Below are 17,041 nucleotides of genomic sequence, written 5' to 3' on the forward strand. Positions count from 1 at the left end.
ACACACACACACACACACACACACACACACACACACACACACACACACACCTTCTACATAACAAATTTCTACTATTTTTTCTCTTGTTAATCTGTCTTTTTTTACAGGGGTCTGTCTAAAGAACCATGAAGGATAGAGGAAAAATTATTTTTCCTGTCCTACAGATGACATAAAGAAAAAGAGTAACCCATACGAATCAAGCCTTCAAGCCATCCTTGCTAAGGTGCCAGATATGTGAGTGAACCATTGGTTATTTCAGCCTGCTATGGTTTGAATGTGTCCCCTTCAAAATCCAGGGGTTGAAACCTAATAACCAATGTGATTCTATTGAGAGGTGGGTCCTTTAATAAGTGATTGGGTCATGAGAGATTTTCCCTACATGAATGTAATTAAGGCTCTTATAAAAGAGGTTTCATGCAGCATTAGACTCTTCTGCCCTTCTACCTTCTGCCAGGTGATGACATATTGGTCCTCCTCTCTGATGGATGCAGGAACAAGGAACCATCTTGGAAACAGAAATTGGGCTCTCGCCAGACATCAAATATGCCAACACCTGTATTTTGGACTTCCCAACTTTCAGAACTGTGAGAAAATATATTTCTGTTCTTTATAAATTACCCAGTCCCAGGTATGTTGTTATTTCAGTGCAAACAAACTAAGACCACATTCTCATTGCACCTGCATGACAGACCACAAAAGAGATCAGCAGAAGACCTCCTAGCTGAGCTCTATCAATCCACAGAACTATGAGATAGTGGATGTTTTAGGCCACTATGTGTTGGGATGCTAGAACAGTGGGATGGGGCCAAGATTATCTTGCTTGGATTATGAGGGCAGGGGTAGAGAGCATGGAGTATCGTGCACCAACTCTTACATACCTTCATCTAGAAGTGACAGGTAAAATTTCCACTCATACTTCATTAGCCTGAACAAGGCACCTTGCCACACCTAACTTCAAGGAAATTATGCCCAGGAAGGAAAGAACTTGATGGGCATGAGTGATATCTACCACCCCGTCTCCAGCAGCAAAGAAGAATGGGGAAAGGAGCAGGTTTGTAATAACCTGTGCCCAATCATGGTTCATTACCCAGGGCTGGGCATATCGCAGCCCTGAACACAATCAGGATTCTTCATTGAGGATAAAGGCAGAAATATACTGGGTTTAAGCCAAGGTAGAGTTGGAGTGGTTAACAAAGAGGTTGCAATGGCTATCACCTGTACCTTCAACCCCACTGACCCTCTCCACCAGTTTTGAGTCCTCTCAGCCCTTTACTTTCAATCCATATATTTGGAATTTGAGTTTGGGATGACTCTGGATGGGGAAAAAGGGAAGAGAGAGGAGAATGGAAAAGAGTAAGAAGAGAAAAGATGTGCTCAGAAGTAAAATAAAAAAGACAGCTTGAGTGCTCCAGACTCTGACTTCAGCACTTTCAGAACCACTGAAAGGAAAAAAATAATTAATGTTTACACAAAAATGTCAAACTGAAAGACAAAAGAAAATGTTTCAAAGAGGTGTGAAAACTGTGGCAGTCTGGGTGGTCTGGTTGAAAGAGGAAAAACAATGTTCTTGTCAAGTTGTGCTTTGGAGGAGTCCTGACGGAATGGAGTGGAACATTCTCATCCCAGGCTCAGACGGTGCACACCCCACTCCTTATCCAGTTTTCTAACATACTTGAGGGCTTTGTTCTTTTCCGTCTTTCTTCTGAAGTTCCTAACTCAGTCCACAGGTTCTTCCTTTTTAGTTAAAATTAAGTCCAAAATAACAACTCCCCTTGTCATTTCTATATTAAGCAGAAAATGACATTCTGGAAAAATGCTTACTCATTTTCAAAAGACTTCTCATTTATTGTCCTCACAAGAACTTTATTTATCATCCTTATTTTACTTGCTCAGAAATCAAGGCTTATAGAGGTAAATTTATCCAAGGTCACAACACATCTGAAACTAGAACTGTTCACCTTTATGGTCCACTAAGTTAACCACCATGATATTTTGACTTCCAAGGATTTATTGGATACATTGCTCTTAATTGAACCTGGGATCTATAAATTTTCTGGCTAGCTCGGACAGGATTTTTTGTCTGATTGGGGAATACAACCTCTGTTTCCTACTTCTGATGGAACTGCCTTTAGCATCCTCCCACAACTATGTCATTTTTGCTTTCTCTCTACTTTTATCCTTATCCAAATGTTCTCCACTGCACTCCCACCTAACAGTTATGGGTTTCCACATATGTGGATATCTTTTCAACGTACAGCGTTAATCTCTTTCCTCTCCATTCTAGCCTGTTTCTTTTGACAAGTTATACCCATCTGTGGCCAAGTGCACTATGATGATTCTACTCATTCAGCTCTGTGATACCTATTAGGTGTATTTCCTTCCTTATACTAAAGCTTCAAGGTCACCTAGTTTTTACCTTGTTCTGCTGCCTTTCATACACTAACCTCTCCAAATAAATCAGATTACCCACAAGATCTGCCCTGGGCTTAAGTAAACCTTGATAGAATTCATCCTTACCTCTCCTTGATTGTCAAATCCATTGCTTTTGTATTTGCTGGTACCTCTGGGCTCTTAACCTAACACCAGTTTTCTCTGAAGCTCTGTTGATTAGTGACTTCAAGTTGCTCCCCTAATTTTGTCTATTCTATAATAATGAACACTTCACTGAAGCATTTGATGGTAATGAGACCTGCCATTAGTTATGAGTCTACCATGTGTCAGCCTCTGGGCTAAGTACGTTGCAGGTATTATTGCATTTACTTCTCATGAGAAAATTGGTGTTACTTCCTTCATTATGTAGAAAGAAGAAACAGGTAGTATCAGTGCTATAGGATATCTTTTACATTTTAGTGACTCCTCTAATGTGGACATCTGGAATTTGCCAGGCCCTTTACCTTTACTATTTCATTTGTTCTTCCCAACAGTCCTGCAAGCTGTCTAGGCCTTCTCATCTCTACTTTTTCAGAGGAGGGAACTGAGGAGGGTCAAGGAGATGAGGTCGTTTGTGAAGCAGGACTAGATTTAAACTCAGATCATCCCTCCAGCCACGCCAGCTGGCTTGCTGGTCCCATTTCAGGACCTCTGTCCCAGCTGTTCCCTCTGCCTAAACACTCTTCCCCCATATCCACAGAACTCCACTCCCTTTCTCATCTCCACCGTGCATTTGATTTGCTCAAATGTCACCTTCTCAGTGAGGCCTTCCCAACCACCCTATTAAAATTACTCCCCACCCACTGTTCTCTTCCTCACTTCTTCCCCACTTTATTTTTCTCCGTAGCACTTATCACTATCTGACATACCACACATTTTACTTACTAGAATGCAAGTTTTAAAATGGTAGGACTTTTTGTTAATTTTTTTCACTAGTATATGCAATTCTCAATAAGTATTTGTTAGATGAATGAATAAAAACTTTTAACTGCTGCCACATGCTTATAGGAAACTATGTACATATCTTACCTGGCCTGCAAAGATACAGGCTTCAAATAGAATGCTGGATCTTTCTTACATCAAAGGTATATACAAGGACAAATGATGCAGGCTAGTCAATAATATAGATTCTAGTAAAAATTTAAAAATGACTGGATTAACACAAAGACAATATCAGCAAGAGTCTAGAGCGTCCTGATTCCTCTGATCATGAGATTGTGAGAGCCACGTGGGAGGAGAGAGAAGGAAGGCTCTGGGGCTAGTGACTCTGAGTAAATTATCATGTCCTTATCCCACAGAAAAGAGGAAAGACAGAAATGAATACAAGGCAAGAAGCGCTACGCTTAGAGACTTAAGGACGCCATAAGACGTTGTGAAATGTTTTTTGCTCCTAACTTGCTTATCCTCCTGGTCTCCCAGTGTTCTTCGAGAAAAGAAATGGATTCATCCAGAAGGAATTTATTCTAGAATAAATTCCTTAGGTTCTAGTTCTAGATTGTTAACAGTTATAGCCAAAAGCTGATGAATTTATGCTCATCACAGTTCTTTTTGCACCAAAGTCATAATACTCTAAAAGTGGATTTGCCCGATTACTTGTGGGTCAGAACTAAGGCCAATAACGGTTTTGAAAAATGATGTTTTCAGATAAAAAATATTTGAGCTGCAGACTATTCTCTCAGGATTTCCCCAAAGAAATGAAGACAAACTGTAACATATTTAAATTACAGCCTAGTATTGGGACAAATATAAGTAATTTAATCCAATGTTAGTTACATTTTTTTGCTTAACCACCACCTATAAACTACTAAGCTATTAGCTTAATACAACAACCATTAATCAGGTTCACAATTCCCTGAGTCAGCAATTTCAGGTGGCCACAGCGGAGCAGTTCTACTAGTCTTGGCTGGGCTCACTGAGGAGTATGTGGTCATCTACTGGGTAGGCTAAGTGGCTCCACTTCCGAGGCTAAGTTTGTCTAGGTTAACTTTAGCTGGGACCACTCACCTCTGTTACGCATTGCTGTGTGACTGTGAGAAGGTTACCTAACCTCTCCAGTCCTCCATTTGATCATTCACACCAGCATACAAATATGCTGTTATTTCTCCCTCACCACCCCCCCACCAACCCCACTCTGCTTTTTTTAATAGCAAAACTCTTTTTTATTTCTAAGCAAATTAACACTGGAGCAAAACTCTTTTTAAAAGAGGTCTATACTCACTGTCTCCAATTCAGTTTTTCTCATTCTTAGTAAAACCCACTCCAAAAGGCTTTAGCCCCATCCCTCTGCCCACACTGCTTTAGCCAAGGCCACTAGTAACTTTATGCTGTGAAATCTAGCAATCCATTCCTACCCTCATCTTTCCTGACCCATCAGCAGCATTTGACATGTGTCATCACTCTCTTCTTCTTGAAACACTCCCTTTACTTGGCTTCCACACAGCACATCTGCCTGGTTGCTTTCCTGCAAGACTAGCTTCTCCTTCTAGGTTGTCTCCTTTGCTGTTTCCTTTTCATCTTCCTGATCCCTCTCTGTCTTCCTGATATCCTTCCAGAACTGTTTTCACACTTTTCCCCTTTGTTCCCCTCCCCTCCTCCTCTCTTCCTCCTCTCTTCTTCTCCTCTCCTCACAACTCCCTTGGTGATCTCATCCGGTCTTCTGGTTTTAAGAATCATCAGTATGCTGATAACTCCCAAGCTTGTATATCTAACCCAGACCTCTAGCCCAAATCTAGACTTGTATATCCAATTACCTACCAGGTGTCTCCACGTGGATGCTGTATTTTCCCATTGCTGTTGCAACAAATTGTCACAAACTTAGTGGCTTAAAACAACACAAATTTATTATCTTATAATTCTAGAGGTCAGAAATCCAAAATCTATCTCACTGACCTAAAGTCAAGATGCCAGTAGGTCTGCATTCATTTCTTGAGGCTCAAGGGGAGAATACATTTTCTTTTCAGCTTCTAGGGGCTGCCTGCAGTCCTTCACATATAGCACCCTCCATCTTCAAAGCCAACAGTGGCCGGCCAAGTCTTTCTCACATTGCATCACTCAGAGATACCAAATTCTTTGTCTCCCTCTTCCACATTTAATGACTTGCGATTACATTGGGATATACCTGAATAATTCAGGAAAATCTCCTGATTTTAAAGTTGGCTAATTAACAATCTTAATTCTATCTGCTATATTAACTTCCCTTTGTCATGTAACCAAACATATTTACAGGTTTCAGGGATTAGGACACTGAATGGCCCCTTTGGGGACCATTATTCTGCCTGTCACAGATGTCTTATAGTTCTGTCAAATGCAACATGTCAAAACTGAATCCCTGATTCTACTAAGCTTGCCCCTCTTTAAGTCTTCCTCTTCAGTTAATGCCAACTTCACCCTTCCTGTTGGTCACTGGTCATCCTTACTTTTATCTTTCTATCTCATGTCCAATCTATTAGCAAATTCTGTAGACTTTACCTCCAAAATATAACCAGAATCTCATATTTCCAGTGCAACTACCCTGGCTCAAGACCCTCTCATTGCTCTCCCATGTATTGTTAACAGTTTCTAGAGCTCCCAGGTGTTAGATATAGTGAACTCCACGTTTCTCTTCAAAGGATCAGTATGTCAGTATGTTCAGCTCTCTTATTCTTTAATTCTACATTTTGAAGTTTAACTTCCTGGTTCTCTGAGCCCCCTTGCCTATAGTTTTGGTAAATGACTTTCCTGCCAGTTCTAATCAGTAGTTCACATCTGTACCCTTGGTCATCTGCTCTGACCTGTTCCATAACCATCCTTCCCACCAAACTACCCAACCCACCACTCTGGCTCCTATCCCAGCTTCCTTTAAAGTAGCCAATCAGAATTAGTTTAGCAGTGTGGTCCAATCCTAGCCAATAAGGGAACGGTACAGTAGTAGAGGCTACCTGCATCAGGAATAAGAACCCCTTCCCCTCCCTTGTCCAGGTGTTCACTTGACATTGCTCCACCTGTGAGATGCACCCTTCTATAGAAGTAAATTGCCTTGCTGAGAAAATTAACATTCGAGTGCTACTTCTTTAGTGGCACCAAAAATTTACATATAACACAGGTTATGGTAATAGCCTCTGTATTAGGCTGTTCCTGCATTGCTGTAAAGAAATACCTGAGACTGGGTAATTTATAAAGAAAAGAAGTTTAACTGGCTCACAGTTCTGCAGCCTGTACAGGAAGCATTAACGGCATCTGCTTCTAGCGAGGCCTCAGGAAGATTCCAATCATGGTGGAAGGTGAAAGAGGAGCAGGTGCATCACCTAGTAAAAGCAAGAGCAAGAGAGTGAGTGGGGAGGTGCTACATACTTTTAAATGACCAGATCTCACGAGAACTCACTTATTATTGTGAGGACAGTACCAAGAAAGATGGTTCTAAATCATTCCCAAGAAACTGCCCCCCTGATCCAATCGCCTCCCCTCTTCCAACACTGGAGATTATACTTTAATATGAGATTTGGTTGGGGCACACGTCCAAACCATATCAGCCTCCTAATCCATTGCTCTGGTTTCTGGCCTAGGCTACCAGCACCTCACCCCTTGCCCACCAAAATTTCATCTATTCTCAATATGACATCCAGATTACATATATATGTGTGTGTATGTGTGTGTGTGTACATATATGTATTGTGTATGTGTGTGTATATATATATGTGTGTGTGTGTGTTACATATATATATTTTTTTCAGACGGATTTTTGCTCTGTCGTCTAGGCTGGAATGCAGTGGCATGATCTTGGTTCACTGCAACCTCCGCCTCCTGGGTTCAAGCATTTCTCCTGCCTCAGCCTCCCAAGTGGCTGTGACTACTGGCACCCACAACTATGCCTAGCTAATTTTTATATTTTTAGTAGAGATGGGGTTTCACCATGTTGGCCAGGCTGGTCTCAGATTCCTGACCTCAGGTGATCCTCCCACCTCGGCCTTCCAAGGTGCTGGGATTACAGGGGTGAGCCACCACCCCCGGCCCCAGATAATATTTTTACAGTGAAAGTCAGATCATATTATGTCTCTGTTCAAAATCTTACCTATAAAAATATTTGCTAAAGATATATCTGATGAAGGACTGTTATCCAAAATATAAACAGAACTCTTAAAACTCAGAAATAAGAAAACAATCAGCCCAATTTAAAAATGAGTGAAAGACCTTAAAAGACACCTCACCAAAGATGACATATGGATGGAAAATAAGCATTTGAAAAGATATTTTACATCATATATTTTATAAGGAAATGCAAATTAAAATGACAAATCAGATACCACTACATACTTTTTAGGTTGGCCAAAATTCAGAACATGGACAACACCAAATGCTGGCAAGGATGTGCAGCAACAGGATGTATTTTTCTCTACACCATTCATCACTTTTTAACTTATCGTATAATCCCCACAATCATTCATTGCTTGTGGGAATGCAAAATGATGCAGCCATTTTGAAAGACGGTTTGGCAGTCTCTTAGAAAATTAAACACACTCTTTACCATGAAATCTGGCAATCACGCTTTTTGATATTTACCCAAAGTTGAAAATGTATGTTCACACAAAAACCTACACACTGATTTTTATAGCAGCTTTATTCGTAATTGCCAAAACATAGAAGCAAACAAGATGCCCTTCAATCGGTGAATGGATAAGTAAACTGTGATACACCCAGACAATGAATATCATTCACTCCTAAAAAGAAATGAGTTATTAAGCCATGAGAAGACATGGAGAAAACTTCAGTACACATTAACAAATAAAAAAGCCCATCTGAAAAGGCTACGAACTGTATGATTCCAATTATATGACATTTTGAAAAAGGCAAAACTATGGAGCCAATAAAAAGATCAGAGGTTGCTAGGAATTCATTGGGAGGGATTATTGAAGAGGCAGAAAACAGAAGATTTTTAGGGCAGTTAAAATACTGTGTATGACATCACATGATGGATTACAGGTTATTTTTCCAGACCCATAGACTGTACAATACCAAGAATAAGCCCTAATAATAACTATGAACTTTGAGGGCTAATGATGTGTCAATGTAGGTTCATTGATTATAGCAAATGTACCAGCCTGGTGAGAGCTGTGATATGGGGAGGCTATGTATGTGCAGGGGCATGTGCATACTCATCACTCATCACTTTCTAACTCATCAGTACATCACACATGTAGTTTAGGTAGCCTGTGGAAAATCCCTGTACCCTCTTCTCAATTTTGCTGTGAACCTAAAACTTTCCCAGACTTCTCAGTTCCATGAAAGCTGAATTCTGCCAGGCCCACAGGATCTGGCTCTTCCTCCTACGTCTCTGGCCTCTTCCCCTGCTCCCCCACTCCATGCTTGCTTCCTTCCACCCCGCGGGGGCCTCCACACTTTGTCTGCAAAACTCCAGGTACCTCCTCAGGGTTTTTGCATTTGGTTGTTTGCTCTTGTTGCCATGTTCTTTGGTCAGGCATTTTGTGGGTCTCTCTCTACCTCTGTTGAGAAATCACCTTCTCAGTGATGGTTGCACTGTCCATCATCCTGTGTTTGAAACTGCACCCCCACACAAGCACATTCACAGAACCCTCTCCTTCTTTATTGCTTTACTTTTCTCTATCACTTATCACTTTCTAAGTTTTCATATGTTTATTTTTATATTCATATTGTTTATTTTTTTTTTGTCTCCATAGGAGACCAGAATATACCACCCCAAAATATGCCTCTCTGGCATACAGATTATTTTGAGTTGATTATTTTGAGAAACTGCAGACACAAGAGGAGCTCTAAAAACAGAGTAGAAGTTACCCTTTTATAAAGAAAATTTACATCTATAAAGGAAATCTCCATTTCTGAGAGTGTCTCTCTGTACCATGAAGAGAAAAATGACTCTAAACCACTAGAGACTCTTATCAATGGAAAAGGCACCAACAAACCTGACCCTTGTTTACTGTGCTTTCCCTGGTTACCCCTCCATAATGGCTCCCCCAACTGCCTTATTTCTTTTTTCCAGCAGACAATGACTTTTAATTCTGAATTCAAATGTACCTCTGTGAGAGTTGCTCATTTCTTTAGGTATTTCCCAGGTATATATAAAATATACAAATTGGCGAGGTGCAGTGGCTCACACTTGTAATCTCAACACTTTGGGAGGCCTGAAGTTGGAAGATGATTGAGCCCAGGAATTTGAGACCAGCTTGGGCAAAATAGCAGGACCTCATCTCTACTAAAAAAAAAGTAATAAAAAATTATACAGTCATGTTGGCATGCACCTATAGTTTCAGCTATTCAGGGGTCTGAGCTGGGAAGACCACTTGAGCCTGTGCATTTGAGGCTCAGTGAACTATGGTCACACCAGTGTACTCCAGCCTGGGGAACAGAGTGACACTCTATCTCAAAAAATAATAATAAAATAAAATAACAAAAACCCCACAAGTGAATAAACTTTTTTTTTCTCCTGTTAACTAGGAGCTTTCCCCAACTAAGAATATAAAGGGTAGAAATAAATATTATTTTCCACCTCCCCGACATCTCCCACCACTACAAGGTAAATTCCATGACGGCAAGGAAGTTTTGATTACTCCTAGTTCTTATGCCAGTATTAGGTATGTAGCAGACACTTGTAAATATTGGTTAAATAAATGACTGTATTAGTTTGCTAAGAGCTGCCTTAACAAAGCGCCACAGACTAGGTGGCTTAAATAAGAGAAATGTATTTTCTCACAGCTCTGGAAGCTAGAAGTCCAAGGTCAAGGTGTTGGCAAGGTCAAGTTGGTTCCTCCTGAGACCTCTCTCCTTGGCTTATAAGATAGCCATCTTTTCCCAATGTCTCCACATGGTTTTTCCTCTGTACATGTCTGTGTCCAAATGTCCTCTTCAGGCCAGGCATGGTGGCTCATGCCTATAATCCCAGCACTTTGGGAGGCCAAGGCAGGTGGATCACCTGAGGTCAGGAGTTCGAGACCAGCCTGGCCAACATGGTGAAACCCCATCTCTACTGAAAATATATAAATTAGCCAGGCATGGTGGCACACATCTGTAATCCCAACTACTTGGGAGGCTGAAGCAGGGGAATCACTTGAACCCAGGAGGCGGAGGTTGCAGTGAGCCGAGACAGTGTCACTGCACTCCAGCCGGAGCAAGAGGAGCAAAACTCAATCTCAAAAAAATAAAATAAAATAAAAAGCAGAAAAAAACCCCAAATGTCCTCTTCTTATAAGGACACCAGTCATATTGGATTAAGGAGCACCCTAATTATCTCATTTTAAATGAATTATCTCTTTAAAGACCCTGTCTCCAAATACAGTAACATTCTGAGGTACTAGAGATTAGGATTTCAACATATGAATTTCAAAGGGATACAATTTAGCCCCTAACAATAACTCTGCCTCAGTTTCTTCATCAGTAAAATAGGGTTGTTAGGAGAATTAATATATGTAAAGTGCTTATTGCAGAGCCTGCACAGACAAAGCACTAAATAGATGTTTGCTATCATAATCTCTACCATTGTTGCTGGTTCCTCTCTTTTATTTTATTTTTTGAGACAGTCTCACTCTGTTGCCTAGGCTGGAATGCAACGGCGTGATCTTGGCTCACTGCAACCTCCACCTCCCGAGTTCAAGCGATTTTCCTGCCTCGGCCTCCTGAGTAGCTGGGATTACAGGTACTCACCATTATCCCTAGCTAATTTTTATATTTTTGTAGAGATGGGGTTTCTCCATGTTGGCCAGTCTGGTCTTGAACTCCTGACCTCAGGTGATCTATTCACCTCGGCCTCCCAAAGTGCTGGGGTTATAGGCGTGAGCCACTACTCCTGGCCTAGTTCTTGTTACTCAATGAGCACCAAACATTACCGCTCTTAAAATTACAATATTATAATAATACATTGAGAATTCACTGTGGTCTAGCAATGAAGACTTATGTAAACACTTGCCTCTTGGTATACTTTAAAAAGGCCCTCAGTGAATTAGGGTCTTGCATTGCTACTGAACTCTTCAGGTATGTATGTTGATGATAGAATGTACTTTCCTTCATTATGCTTATTTTTCTTTTTTTTTTTTTTTTTTTTGAGACGCGGTCTCACTCTGTTGCCAAGCTGGAGTGCCATGGCACGATCTTGGCTCACTGCAACCTCCGCCTCCCAGGTTCAAGTGATTCTCCTGCCTCAGCCTCCCGAGTAGCTGAGATTACAGGTGTGCACCACCACACCCAGCTAATTTTTATAGTTTTAGTAGAGATGGGGTTTCACCATGTTGTTCAGGATGGTCTTGATCTCTTGACCTCGTGATCCACTCACCTTGGCCTCCCAAAGTGATAGGATTACAGGCGTGAGCCACCATGCCCAGCTTACTTTTCTTTTGGATGCATACGTGGTAATGTGGACAAAGGAACTAAGTTTTAGACTCTCATGTGCTCAAAACTAACCATAAAGGGCAGACACAGATTAACTGAACCCTCATGACTGACATGGTTTCATATTCCATTGTCATTTGTTGTTGGATTTAGGTGATTACCTTCCAGTCTAAAAATGGCACCATTCTTTACCAGTTTGAGTATTGACACAACTGCAGACCATAGTAATCTTATTTCAAGTTATTAAAATTCCAGTGTTCAGAGCATTTGAAGCTGTGCAAATGTCTTTCTGGGGCACATAAAAAAAATCAAAGTATTATCATTTATTTTATTACCTCACTCCCTTGTAGCATATACAAACTGAATCTCAGAGATTTCAGTAAACTTATTTCCATTTCTCTATCAGTGAGGCCAAAAGAAGAAAAAGAGCTATTATCTAGAAGCATACAGTGGAGAGCCAAACCTGAGACTTACACATCTATGAAAATTAAAGTGCCTCTTGACAAGATAGGTCAAATATCAATGATGTGTGGCTATTTAGTGGTCAATCTAATTCACTCCCTAATAAATATGAAGCATCCATAGTCAGTTATATAATAAATTGAATCACAGCTGTCTTTGATTAAATATCACCTTTGCTATTTAATACCGTCATTTCAGAAAGAGTTTTATGACATTTGACTCTGAACAACATACTTTATTTTTGTTTTTGATTTTTAAAAATAAAGGTCTCTCAATGCCCATCTCCTTCCATTTCAACCCTTTAATTTATAAAAATATATTTCACAGATGTGACTTCTCTCGATCTTAGTAATAGTCATCTTATCAGTAATACTCTGTGTTCTACATTGCTTACTCCTGCGTTGACTGTGTTCCATAAACAGAGAGCTAGGATAGGTGTGATGAGGAATATTAGAACAGTGCTGTCCAGTAGAATGTAGTAGTGAGATAGACTTCTCTCTTCCCTCTGGTGGTTTAATAATTGAGTCTGTTGAAATAAACTGACAGTAGATTAACAAGAGGAAAGGTATACAACTTTATTACATGCACAGTGACATCACAGAAATGTGACTGTCCAATAATCCAATGAGATTCAGAAGCTTAAATACCTTTCTTAATAGGGGAGAGGAAAGCAGGGGCTATAGGAACATTAGAGAAAAGTAAGTGATTTTAGATTAATGGGACCAAAGAACAGACAGTAGCCTAGGCTCTGTCTGGGCTCTAGGACTGGTGTTACCACTAGTCTTCTTTCCTCTGCATTAGTCATCCCTGTTAGATGAGATTTTAGGGAGGGGGCTCAAGACAACTGCATTCCTTCTGGAGGAGCTTTCTCTCTTCAGATAAAGAAACTTCAGAGAAAGCTCGTCCCTGTGAGATGGGTTGGACAGCAGGAGGAGTTCAGAGACACCTTGGTTCTGAGACTAATTTTTAATTCAAAGTACTCACCACGTCAAAGGGCCATGCTTTTGCGTATGATTTTCTGAGCCTCAACAAGAATCCGCTGCAATGATAGAAATATTTTATATCTATACTGTCTAACATGATAGCGAAGAGCCACATGTAGCTATTGAGCACTTGAAATCTGGTTAATACAAATGAGAAACTGAATTGTTATCTATCTATCTATCTATCTATCTATCTATCTATCTATCTAATCTATCTATCTGGAGATGGAGTCTTACTCTGTTGCCCAGGCTTGAGTGCAGTGATGCAATCTTGGCTCACTGCAACCTCTGCCTCTCGAGTTCAAGTGATTCTCCTGCCTCAGCCTTCCAAGTACCTGGGATTACAGGCACGTGCCACCACGCCCGGCTAATTTGTATATTATTAGAAGAGATGGGGTTTCATCACATTGGCCAGACTGGTCTCGAACTCCTGGCCTCAGGTGATCCTCCCACCTAGGTCTCTGAAAGTGTCGGGATTACAGGCATGAGCCACTGTGCCTGGCCAACTTATTTTATTTAGTGTCAATTATTTTAAATTTAAACATTTGGAATTAAATAGTTAATGGCTACTGTACCAGGCAATGCAGTTCTAGAACAAAAGTAGCCTCTAGTTTTCTGCCAGAACTTATAATCTAAGTGGATTTTGTTGCAGAAGTGGGTGGCTGCCCAGGAGCATGGTTTGAGAACAACTGCAAATTATTGAGTAAAATTTAAAATCATACTAAGTATATATAAAAGTTGACATTACCTAATGGAGTGATCTGAGGGAGATGAGGTTAATGCATGGAAAACTTGCAGAGAACATGGGATTTCAGGAACTGCTATGACAGAGGGAGGAGGAACAGACAGAAATGAAAGAGAAGGGGCTGACGGGGCGTGGAAGACATGAACCGATAAGGAACAGCTGATGAGAGAGCCGGAGGAGGTTCATGCCCAAACTGATGGAAGACTCTGAGGCACAAGCAAATGTGACTATTGACCCTGACTAAAGCCATTCTCGGATAATGTGGACACTCTAAGGGAAAAGTGAGTGTAGAAGAAGAAAATAAACCAAAGAGAAAAACATTACGTAAAAAGCAATGTTCAAGTGCTGCGAAGCGGCACATCTTTCACTGTTTCCTGTATTTGCTAAAAATGGTTTCAAGTGATAATATAAGATTAGCTCACCGATTTGCTGGTTTATGAATTTGTTTGTATCGTATCAGAAATTAGTAAGAATAACAGTTACAACATGCATGATCCTTTATTATTATTATCATTTATTTATTTTTGAGATGATCTCACCACAGTAGCCCAGGCTGGAGTGCAGTGCCACTATGTCAGCTCAGCCTTGATATCCTGGGCTCCATTGATTCTCCCACCTCAGCCTCTGGAATAGCTCAGACTACAGGTGAGTGCCACCATGCTCGGCTAATTTTTTGTATTTTTAGTAGAGATGGGGTTTTGCCGTGTTGCACAGGCTGATCTCAAACTCCTGGACTCAAGCAATCTGCCTGCCTCAGCCTACCAAAAACCCTTTATTACTAAAAATAAACTCCAACGTTTTCACAAGTGGTATTTTATTTGATGTAGTGGCTTTCTGCTTCACCTCACTTTTCCTTTAAGCCTCTCTGTCTCTCTGTCTGTCTCTCTCTCTCGTCACACTCTGCCAAACATCATTTTCAGGACGGTGTTTCTCAAAGTATCTGAGGTGAATTACCAGCTTTGCTTTTCTCAGTCTATCATGAAGTCAAGCTTTTGTAAAGCACAACGAAAATGAGGTACTAGAAAAGTGAAGTTAAAAGACATGCAAAATACAGGCTATTTTTTATTCTTAGATTCAATACACATAAGACTACCTTGACATTTTGCTTGAAAAGTTTCTAAATCTTGCTCTCAGTGTATTACTGACTTCCTTGTAGACTGATAAATAATTTGCTCCTTTGGCACTATCCCTTGGACCACACTTTGAAGAGCATTGTCTTAGACACATGAAGATTCATCTATTTAGTGTGTTATAATGTTTGAGTATCCCTTATCTGAAATGCTTGGGACCAGAAGTAATTCCAATTTTGAATATCTTTTGCAGATACATAATAAGATATCTTGGGAATGGGACCCAAGTCTAAACATGAAATTCATTTATGTTTTATACAGTCCTATAAATTTATACTTTCACAGAACCTGAAAGTGATTTTCTACAATATTTTAAATAATTTTGTGAATGAAACAAGATTCGTGTACATTAAATAATCAGAAAGCAAAGGTGACACCAGGTTCAGTGGCTCACATCTGTAATCCCAACACTTTGGGAGGATGAGGCCAGAGGATCACTTGAGGCCAGGAGTTCAAGACAATCCTGGGCAACGTAGCAAGACCCTGTCTCCACAAAAAGTTAAAAAAGCAGCTGGGCATGGTGGCACACACGTGGTAGTGAGTTGAGTAGCTGTAGTCCTAGCACTTAGGACGCTGAGGTGAGAGGGTTGTTTAAGTCCAGGAGTTTGAGGCTGCAGTGAGCTGTGATCACACCACTGCATTCCAGCCTAAGCAACAGAACGAGACCCTGTCTCTGAAAAAACAAAGCAAGCAAGCAAAAGTGTCACTGTCAGCCACCCAGGTGGACACTCTAGGTTGTTTGGTATGACCATTATTTCTGACTCTGTTTACATACTACCAATAAGCAATCATTTTCTTACACTTATTCACAAATAAGTACTTAACAGTAGAAAATATGACACGCCATTAATACAGTGAAAAAAACAATGTGTTCAGGGCCTCTACGCAGCACAGTAGCATCACCCGAATACCTGCATCAGCTGTTAAATAACAGCAACAACAAGTGGTAGGCTGAAAAACTCTGTGTCATGCACCCACATTTCAATATCAACCTGTCACAGGAGGTTAAGAGTGGAATTTTCCACTTGTAGTATCAGTCAGGCTCAAAGAGTTTCAAATTTTGGTGCACTTTGGATTTTTGATTTTTCGATTAGGGATGCTCAACTTCAATCTGTTTTGTTTTGTTTTGTTTTGTTTTTGAGACGGAGTTTCACTCTTGCTGCCCAGGTCTGAGTGCAATGGTGTGATCTTGGCTCACCGCAACCTCTGCCTCCTGGGTTCAAGGGATTCTCCTGCCTTAGCCTCTTGAGTAGCTGAGATTACAGGCATGCACCACTATGCCTGGTTAACTTGGTATTTGTAGTGGAGACAGGGTTTCACCATGTTGGTCAGGGTGGTCTCGAACTCCTGACCCCAGGTGATCCACGTGCCTCAGCCTCCCAAAGTGCTATGATAACAGGTATGAGCCACCACGCCCAGCATCAACCTGTTTATATATAGAAATGTTTTATTTTAGGCCATACTATCTTTCTGATATTTATTTATAGATTTAAAATAAATCATTTGGAGTTGGTAATCTTTAAGGATACAAGATTTTGTTTGAAAAGATCTTTTAACTTATATTCTTATTGTCTTGCACTCTTATAAATACTCAACGGTTCAAATAAAAATATACTGGAGGCTGGGCGTGGCAGCTCACACCTATAATCCTAGCACTTTGGGAGGCTGAGGTGGGTGGATCACTTGAGATCAGGAGTTCGAGACAAGCCTGGTCAACATGGTGAAACCCCATCTCAACTAAAAGTACAAAATTAGCCAGGAATGGTGGTGCACGCCTGTAGTCCCAGCTACTTGGGAGGCTGAGGCAGGAGAATCACTTGAATCCGGAGGGGGAGGTTGCAGTGAGCTGAGATCGTGCCACTGCACTCCAGCCAGGTGACAGAGCAAAACTCCATCTCAAAAAAAAAAAAAAAAAAACCCTCTGTCTCATATATATATATATATATATATATATATATATA

This window comes from Sapajus apella, unplaced genomic scaffold, assembly GCF_009761245.1.
Source record: "Sapajus apella isolate SASKATOON/1434 unplaced genomic scaffold, GSC_monkey_1.0 scaffold2, whole genome shotgun sequence".
Taxonomy (NCBI): Eukaryota; Metazoa; Chordata; class Mammalia; order Primates; family Cebidae; genus Sapajus; species Sapajus apella.